The following is a 10,814-nucleotide window of genomic DNA, read 5'->3' as shown; positions in this document are numbered from 1 at the left end:
GGAAGTTCAACAGGTGAAATCCACTTACCTTTGCTACCAGTTTGCAAATGTGAGCGTGCGTGCGCTCACCACCTCTGCACCTGTGCAGGATCAATATTACATGCACATGCGCAGAGCATCAAAACATGACAAGCCTGCTACCGAGCATGCCTGAAAAGGTAAGTAGAATAGCGGGAAATTGACAATATAAATTGTGTGTCACAGCTGATCATCGTAAACACCGGTTTGCCTGAACCGATAGCATTTTTTTTTACTACCGGTTCAGGCGAAACAGTCAAAACCAGCAGCAATTCATCCCAACCGGCTCAACCCTAACCGGCTCAAGGTTGACTCAGCATTCCATTCTGCCGAGATTGGTAAAATGAGGATTCACTCACATTGTTGGGGACAATATGCTGATATTATAATCCACTAGAGAGTCCTATAAAGCACTGTGTGGCGATAGATAAGTGCTATTGCTATTGCTATTTATAGCTGGTTTAAAATTGAGCCAAATTCTGTACTTCTATTTTATTTTAGGAAATAATTTTAATTTATTGGGAATTTCTTTTGGTATTTGAATTTATTCCAATATTGTCCTTGTCTACATTTAAATATAAACTGTTCAAAAGAATCAGCCCTAACAAAAGAGGAGATAGAGTTGCATTATACATTAAAAAAAAAATCACTACATCTCAGAAATGCATAAAACCAAGGGTAAAAGCCTCTTTGAATGCGTATGGGTATATAAAAGGAAAATAAAAGGAAAAAAGAATGACAGATGTGTGCCCAATCAAGCAGAAGAAATAGATAACTTTTTGCTAATTAGTTGACTAATGTGTGTAGGAAACACATTACACTAGAAATGGATTTTTAACGACCCTAATAATTAGGAAACTTAGCACTTAGAGTTATATACTGCTTCACAGTCCTTTACAGTCCTCTCTAACCAGTTTACAGAGTCAGCATATTGCCCCCAACAATCTGGGTCCTCATTATACCAACCTTGGAAGGCTGAGTCAACCTTGAGCTGGTAAGAATTGAACTGCTGACAGTCGTCAGTCAGCAGAATTACAGTTTATAGACCAATCAGCCTGACATCAATAACTGAGAAAAACCTGGAAAAGATAATCAAGCAACAGATCTGCAAACACCTAGAAGTAAGCAAAGTTATAACCAAAAGCCAACATGGATTTGTCAAAAACAGTTCGTGCCAAACAAATCTTATTTCATTCCTTGATAAAGTAACTAAATTAGTGGACCTGTGATATGCTGTGGGCATAAGTATATTTGTATTTCAGTAAGTACAAAGTAGCCACAATCTATTTCTTAGTAAGTTAGAAAATAATGGCTAGAAGCATCATCACCAGATAGATTCATAATTGGCTGACAAACTGCACTCAACATGTAATCTTTAATAGAACTACATCTACATGGAGGGAAGTAAGCAGTAGGTTACTCCTCAGGTTCTGTCTTAGGTTCAGTATTCTTCAGTATCTTCATAAATAATTTAGATGAGGGAGTAGAAGGGGAACTCAACAAATTTGCAGACAACATCAAGCTGGCAGGAATAGCCAACACCCCAGAAGACTCAAGATCCATAAGCATCTCAACAAACTTGAACACTGGTCCCTACCTATCAAAATAAAATTCAATGGTGAAAAAAGGTAAGGTTTTAAACTTAGGCAAGAAAAATCAAATGTAAAGGTATAGCATAGGTAGAGTCTGGTAGCATAGGTAGAGGTAGAGTCCTAGTGAACTATCATTTAAACTGCAGTGCACTGCAGCTCCCAGAAATGCCAATGCAATCGTAGGTTGTGTTAGCAGAGAGAGAAAATCAAGAGCATGCAAAGTACCGCTTTATAATGCCTTGGTAAGACCAAACCTTGGAATATTGCATCCAGTTTTGGTTGCCACAATATAAAAAAGATGTTGGGACTCTGGAAAGAATACAGAGAAGAGCAACAAAGGTGATTAGGAGGCTGGAGGCTAAAACATGAAAAATGGTTACAGGAATTGGGTATGTCTTGTCTAGTGAAAAGAAGAACTAGGGTTGACATGAGAGCAGTGTTCCAATATTTGAGGGATTGTCACATAGACGAGGGGGTCAACCTATTTTCCAAAGCACCAGAAGGCAGAACAAGAAGCAATGGATGGAAATTAATCAAGGAGAGAAGCAACCTAGAACTAAGGAGAAATTTCCTGATAGTGAGAACAATTAACCAGTGGAATGGGCTGCCTTCAGAAGTTGTGCTTGCTCTATCACTGGAGGTTTTAAAGAAGAGATTGGACAGCCGTTTGTCCAGAGTGGTATAGGGTCTCCTGCTTGTGCTGGAAGTTGGACTAGAAGACTTTCAAGGTCCCTTCCAACTCTGTTAATCTATTTAACCCTCTTTCTACACTCTTTCTGGCTATCATTGTTTCCAGGTGTGAAAATGTCCTAATGGAGGAATTGCCTCATTGTATGGTCCATTGCAATTCTATTAAATCAGGAAAAGTCAATGAGGGAAGAAACCTGGTGGGAGAATGAGTTAAATGTGAATATGCTGCAATTGTATGCTGTTCATCCATCAGAATTTTGCTGAAAATGTGTATGAAAATATGTTCGCATTCCTTTCTATCAAGTAGAGTTGTTGCAGTGGAGGGAGGGGGTGCAAGCAAAATAAATGTGTGGCAAACATTACACAATTTAAGAGGCTGCCATAAAGTTGCCATTGCAATATATCATAGGGAAAAAAAACTAGATAATATTTTATACAATAATTCCAAACAGAGAGATGATTAAAGAGGATGCCTTCAAAGGATTCCACTTCATGGAGGACATATGAATCAGACTGAAAGCTTACTATACCTCATTAAGGAAATATTTTCTTTTATCGTGTCCTATTCCTTTCTGAACAAAGGGCTTGCAGGTTTCCATTGTCGCCACTAGATGTCATAGATAGAATCATTAGGGCGCATTTTCAGCTTCTCAACACAGCCTTGCTCTCTTAGGAAGGTTCCTAAATTTGTTCAGAGCTGAACTATTAGGAAAGCAATAGCAATAGCAATAGCAATTAGACTTATATACCACTTCATAGGCCTTTCAGGCCTCTCTAAGCGGTTTACAGAGAGTCAGCATATTGCCCCCAACAATCTGGGTCCTCATTTTACCCACCTCGGAAGGATGGAAGGCTGAGTCAACCCTGAGCCGGTGAGATTTGAACCGCTGACCTGCTGATCTAGCAGTAGCCTGCAATGCTGCATTTAACCACTGCGCCACCTTGGCTCTTGGAAAGCAAACTCCATAGATTGGAAAAAGTAAAGCTGAAAGGAAAGAAGTGACAGTGTTCGGAAGACTCAGAAGGATTTGACAGTTTTAAGATGGTTTTGGTTTTAGATATACTGAAGCATCACTATGGAACCTGGGAAATATTTTCAGAGTCACCATGGGCAACCTACTTATTCATCGCTGTTTGACAGACAAATCAGCAATATACATTTCCTGGTGAAGCAAACATGCTGATATTGAGAAACAAAACTTTGCCTGACCCCGGAACTGAAAGTTGACCAGCTGTTTGCCATTGTCCCCCAATACCAATGCAGTTTGAATACATTTTTTTTTAAAGTATTTTTTCTGCTGTTTCCTTAAACTTGTGGCCTTTATCAGTTTTGCTGCTGTTGTTACATGCTTTTGCTACATTCGCCAATTGGTTTGGCACAAGATTTCAAGTAATATTGAATTTAGGGTGATAATTCAAAACCACTCAAGCCTTACAAGGTGTCCTTGTAGAGACATGAAGGCGAGTCTATGGCACATGTGGCACACAGAGCCACATTTGGTGGCCTTTATCAGTTTTGCTGCTGTTGTTACACCTTTTTGCTACATTCGCCAATTGGTTTGGCACAAGATTTCAAGTAATATTGAATTTAGGGTGATAATTCAAAACCACTCAAGCCTTACAAGGTGTCCTTCAGGGGTGGGTTTCTCGCCCCGTTCCAACCGGATCGGTTGGAACGAGGCCGGCGGTGTCCTCACGCACGCACGCGGCGCGCGCGTGCACGCACGCGGCATCCTCACGCATGCGGTGCGCATGTGCACGCGCGCGCGCGCATGCGTACTAAAGTCTGTGTGATGCTCCAGCTACTCCTGGAGGATCGCGCAGGCGTTCTGCGCATGCGTGGAAAGCGCGAAATTCGAAAAAACCGGGTAAGGAGCGGGCACGGGTGTGCGGGCGCGCGCGGGCGCGGGGGGGGGGCCTTCGCCGTTCCCGGAAGTTACTTACTTCCGGGTTTGGCGACCAACCGGATCGCAGGGACCGGTGCGAACCGGTCGAAACCCAGCCCTGGTGTCCTTGTAGAGACATGAAGGCGAACCTATGGCACATGTGGCACACAGAGTCACATTTGGTGGCACAGCAGCCCAAGGCAGCCCTCAGCTCCAGCACATGCATTTTTGGCCTTTCGGAAAGCCTCTGGAATCTAGAGAGGGTGAAAAACAGGCTCAACGGCCCAACCGGAAGTTCATTTACAAACTTCCGGTTGGCCCATTGGGCCTGTTCTTTTCCCTCCCCAGTCTTCAGGAAAGCCTCCAGAGCCTGAGGAGGGCAAAATCCCCCCCCCACACACACACATGGGGGTCACTCGAGCTTGTGTGGTGCGGTGTTTCTTGTGCATGTGCAGGGGGGCAGGCACACACATGTGTGCGATAGTACGCACACAGGCAGTTTTGGCACACCTTTAAGAAAAAGGTTAGCCATCACTGTTTTAGAGTGTTATAGTTATTGTTTTTCAAAAATAAAAATAAAATTGTGCTGAGGTCTCAAGCACTGCAAAATAGTTGCCAACGGAGTTAAAAGTTTAATTGTATGCAGGGAGTAAACATGCTGAGGTTTTCTGCTCCCTGTGTTCTCTACAGTACTTGGGTCCTTTTGATTGCAACCCACCCATCTCAAAAATGCAATTTGATTCAAATGATGCTCCTGCTAGATAAACAAAATCATCTCACTTCATATGCAAATACACTGAATATTTAACCCAGATATCAGGCAAGCTAATCCTGGGTAGTAGTGGGACCACCAATTCATACTGGAAGCTGCACATATAAAAAATTGGTGATGGAACAAACTACATGAGGGTGAGTAAAATTAAACTTTCAAAGTAAGTTCAACTATTCACATGTTACTCATAAATATGGTTGTTTGTAAGAAGCCACTTACGCATGCCGACTTCACTACTCATGTTTTAAATACCTTTCATAATGTATACAATTACAGTGGTGGTTCTATTTATGTCTGTGTATTTGAATTAAAAGCACACCATGGAATCTGACAAATTCTGAATCTTGGGGTGAAACAACAATTTAGGCCTCTTAGCCTGACATGTATATTTCCACTGTAATAGTTGGTATTGCTGTGCTTGTTATCACATATCTTCCCTAAAACTGATAATGGTAATAAATAAACACAATATTCTGGTTCACCGACAAAAGCGGGCCCGACAAAAGCACGCCGGATGAAATCACGGCGAGAAAACCGCGAGTGCTCAACCGCACTGGCTCTGGCTTCAAAGGATGAGCACCGCCCCCTAGAGTCAGGAACAAGTAGCACATTTGTCCAAGGAGAACTTTTACCTTTACCTATATGCATTTTATATAATACATTTCTGTGTTCGTTAAGGAACATCATTGATGGAATGATAGAATAGGACTGGTGAAAAATCAAGTGGAAATTCTCAAACAGTCTGAAAATCATTTGGCCAGTTACTACCATAGCCAAGCTGAACTCGTAGGTTTGTTATAAAGTTAAAATGAATGTGCTTGCATTGTTTCTTAGAAGAAAGGCAGAATATGATTCATAAGTAATGCAACAGTTTTTTCCTATCTTGAACTATGTTTAATTTTCTTTTCACCGCAGATTTTTGCAGATTTTTTTTACTTTATTTCAGATCTATTACAACCACCATATGTTGGCTCAGGAATCCCTGTTTCAAGTTATGAATACAGCCATTTTTCCATTAGGTGAAGGAAGGAGCAATTGCTTGAAGTAAAACTATCAAAAGATAACTCCTTGTTGTATATCCCTCAAAATTATTTTCACAGGTTTTGGAAAATTATATAAAGCAATTTCCTATGGTAATTTCTCTAATACTGTGGGAGCCACCTGAAAACTTTCAACTCAAGGAAGGGAAAGAGAACAGGATGTATCCGCAAACTTAATTTGAAATTTCTCATGGCTCCAACTTTTTGGTAGGTAGCAGTTAAATAAATTAGTCCAATGCATATATTTGATAAATAAATCTGGAGTATGCAAGGTAATAAAAAGAATATGGAACAATTAAAGGAAAGGTAGGTCAAATTTCTATTAAAATTAATTGGAGGTATATTATTATGAGGTTTACTCTTTTCAGCATTCTTGCCTATCCATACTTACTGGTAACTAAGACTTAGTAACCAAAGTAAACTAAGATTAGCCTATACTTCCTTTGTCAGCTGAGTGACTGCTTCACTTCTAAGTAACATTCTAAGGTCATACTCTACAAAAGAAGTAGAGCTGAAAAAAACTATTTTTTTCTTTTTAAAATGCTCCCTTTTTATAGTATAGCTTTTTGTTAAACTAGCTCATTTCAGTAGCAACTTTTTGAGAAACCTGTGGCCACATAGAAGCCTTTTGGAGATCCTATGGAACCTAGATTAAAGCATCCTATTTTTAAATTATTATGAGCTGATTTTCCTCCTGTTTTGCTAACAGTGATGTTTTCATTGTTCTCATATTGACAATTCAGTTTCCCCAAATTCTCGGTTCCCATTTCTGAGCTGAATGGTAATTGAAAAGTACTTCTCTAAACTTAAGAGTGTTTCCACAGTTGACAAGAAACTGATTGCTGTTGTAATTGAATTTCAACTCTATGGGAGGACAATGGTGCTGCTAATTTGCTAGATTAGTCCAATTCCATGTATTTGCCTCAAAAGGTCTTGGTACTTTCTTATATACATGATTTAATTTCCTCACTTTCAACATGAATTAAGAGTTATCGGAGCTGATCTGCCTATTTTGCTGTGACAGGCCACATCAATTTTAGCCACAAACTGATTGCCAGGATCTAAAAGTTAAATTATGACATGACATGAATAACATGTAGTGTTAACCATGTATGAGATCATTTCCAGGAATCTCTTGAAATGTAGTAATATGAGAAACATCTGGCCAATGCACAGTTGAATTTGATTTAAATGTGGAAGCCTTATTCCAAGGAGACTATGTATTTATACATAAATCATGCTCTTTTCAGAGAGTTCCATTCAACCACTTCATTAGACATTGAAAGTCCAGAATTTCTCCAACATTTTGATGCATATTAGTTATGCAATTCCAATTCTATTTTAAATTATTTCCTAAGTGGGCTTTTTCCATTTTTTAAATATTACTTGAAGTCCAAATTATATTCTGTTGAAAGATCAAAGATTAACACAGATATGTGGTTAACAGTACCTTGAAAAATAAGACCCAAAGGTTAATGAATCTTTCACTGATCTCTCTACTTCAATCCATGGCAGTTGTGACGTTACTTCTAGAGTCCATAGTGTCCTACATGCTGAACCAATTGCATCATCTTTGCCTACTGAACCAAGACCATTTTTGGAGACTGAGCTAGGCTTGGCTTTTAAGGCAGACACTGTGATTAACTGAGGGGAAAACTAACTGGATTTGGTACAACATTCTATACCTAAATACTCATTATAAATTATAATTTCAATATGTGTGTGAGTATAAGTTTCATATTTTCTCATCTTATTTGGAAAACAGCCTTATTGCTAAACGAAGTTTATTTTCATTTTATGTAATTTAGAAGATTAAGAAGCCATCTGAAGCCAAGGTATGGTCAAATAAGAGAAATAGTCCAGAGCATGGATGGACATTAAGAAAGCATCTCAGATTGGACCCTCCCTAGTTCTCTTTAGGATAAAGATAGGGAGGAGAGAGGCACATTCAGAGTTGTAAGATTCTGTTATGGTAACTATAATAAATATAGTTTTATTATTATGACTTTGGTATTCACATCTGGTGAAAAGGCACTAATTCTTGAATATGTTGGGCCAGCAGATCTATCAGGCCTAAACAATGCATATTTGATGAGCTTTTGGACTAATTATCTGAATTCAGTTGCCCATGTGACTTTTGTTTTCTGTTTTAACTGACTGGCTAGTATTATGGAGCCATATTGATGTAGGCCAGTATTTCTCACTAAAATGCAAACTTCCCTTAACAAACCATTGCCTAAACCAGTCTTTCTTAATCTCAGCTCCTGTAAAATGGCTGGACTTCAACTCCCAAAATTCCCCCAGCCAGTATTCTCAGAGGGAATTCTGAGAGTTGAAGTCATTTTAAAGGAGCTGAGATTGAGAAACATTGATTTAGGCAATGGTTTGTTAAGGGCAGTTTGCATTTTAGTGATTTATGCTGTTTATTCAAAGGATTGCTTTGTGTCACATATTTTAATGAAAGGTTGTCAGCTGCTTTAGATGAATTCTTACATAGGTCTATTATAAATTAAACACACACACAAACACTTACTTGATGGCATTCTTCCAAACTGCACACATCAAACGTCATGCTTTCTCTGTTGAGATGGTAAGCACAAGGCAATGTTCTATCTGTGAATGATCTTTTATGTTCATGGTATTTATTTTTTGAGCCAGGATAACACCAAGGGATAGTGAAGAACAGTAAACACACCTACTCCTCTCTCCCACCCCCCAAAATAGCCGTTCTTTCCCCTTTCCCTATCTAGTTGGCTGGAACCATAAAACCAAAGTCACATAGGAGTCAAAGTACCTTATGAGACAATCTCATGAACTCAGAATTTTTCCACTTCTTGTTTTTTTAAGCCTCATTGACTCATTTCGCTGTCTCTTCCTCTCCTTTCCTTTGACAAGCAGCAGCCCCCAGCCACAGGAGCCAAGTAAGTAGGAGATGTCTCAGCTTCCCAGGAGCCAGACCATGCCCTTGGCCTCTTTGCAAACCAGGAACTGCAGGCCAGACTGGATGTGGACAGGACTCCCTGCTGACATGCTTCTTGTCACAATCCCAAAGAAATCCAGTTCTCTTGATGAATTAACCTGACAATCATAAATTACCTGATATCTGTAACTTTTATGTAGAAGAAAATCACTGACTTTCCACAAACATTTTATCCCACTGTTTTGCTCCTCCAAACTGTTTTCTCTAGAATAATTAATGTTTTAGCTTTTAAAGAAAATGTTGATGCCTGTGATACATGTTACTTCTTCTTTACATTGCACAAGTTGCATCAGATTAAAGCTGATCTCCATATTCTTAAGCAACAGCTTCCCAGATACAGTGAGGTCAGTGTTGTACTGTGTTTCCAAGCAAAAACGTACACAATGTATGAGATGAGTAGCAATATACTGTATCGGTTACCATGGGAATTGCTTAACTAACTGTATATAAAAAGTTCTTCTGTGGCATGTGGTTGATTCTTCAAGACAAATCTTGATATTTCCCTGACATATGTATCATCAGATTTTTCTTCATCTGAAATGTGGAAAATTTAACATTTTAAGTATGGTATTTGAAATGTAAGATTTTTAATTCTATACTTTGGCTGTAACCTATAGTCCCAGGAAAATAAGACGATGTTTGGCCTAGCCCAGGACACACATAACACATTGTTCTTTTTTCCTTTTGGCCTGCAGAAATCCTATGTTCTTCCAGGCACAGAGAAGGAAAAGTCTCCAATCGTCTGTAGAGACAAGAGTGAGGAAGATGAGAAGACATTTCATGCAACATGTCAGATGGATTTGAATCTGTAGAATCCCAAGTTTTACATCAGTACTTAGGTTACTTTGATGTGCTTGCTGAACGCAGGAGGGCAATTAGCAGAAAGGGAGGGAAATATGGATTTTCTTTTATTTCAATCCAATGTGAAGATTTCTGAGAATCCCAACCAATCTGGGTGAAACATAGTCTAGTCCAAGAAGATTGCTTTGTGCATGGGAAGCAGTGAAAGGATTAACAATATACATTCAAACAAAATCATTCTTCGTGCGTTTCTTCCCATGAATACTTTGCAGGTTTAATACAAAGTCGCCCAAGCAAAAGTTCTGGATTGGAAAGTTTTATGGAATTTCAGAGGTTGCATTCACAGAACACAACTGGGTGATGGTGATGAGGTGATGGTGATGATGATATCATTGGGTATGATTCTCAACAACCCTATGAACCAGCTATGTCTACATTTCCCAATCTTGTAAAGCTTCTTTCAGTTTTATGTTGAGGCTGGTGTCAGGTTTGATTCCTGAGTAAGACATCTGCCCATTGATCTATAAGCAAATGGCTAGATATATTCAAAGTTGCCATGGTTAATAGGAAACTGTTTCCTTTATTTCAGGCTTGCTTTTACAGAATATATATTTTTGTGGGGGAGGGAGGAGGAATCCCATATATTGTTCCAGAGGATGGTGGCAAACACAGAAAAGGTAGGATCTAGCAGAAAAAAACCTGCTACTTGCCTACTCTGTGGGAGCAAGTGAGATGGAGAGATATATTTGAGAGAAGGTGGCCCCACATAAAACCTGGTCCCGTGCCATATAGGGATTTAAAGGTGATCATCAGCACCTTTAGTTGCATCTGGAAGCCTATTGAGAGCCAGTGCAGCTCATGGAATAGCAAGCCATGGATATAACGAGCCACACCCATAACTACCCACACTGCTGCATTCTGTACCAATCAAAAGCTTCCAGGTATTCTTCAAAGGCAGCCCCATGTGCAGTGTATTGCATTAGTTCAACTGGGAGGTGAGTGAGGGGTAAGTGACCATAAATGATGAGTGAATAT

This window comes from Thamnophis sirtalis, unplaced genomic scaffold (assembly GCF_051295495.1).
Source record: "Thamnophis sirtalis isolate CommonGarterSnake01/CBP01778 unplaced genomic scaffold, rThaSir2_p1.2 scaffold_3, whole genome shotgun sequence".
NCBI classification, from domain to species: domain Eukaryota; kingdom Metazoa; phylum Chordata; class Lepidosauria; order Squamata; family Natricidae; genus Thamnophis; species Thamnophis sirtalis.
This window is presented reverse-complemented; position numbering follows the sequence as displayed.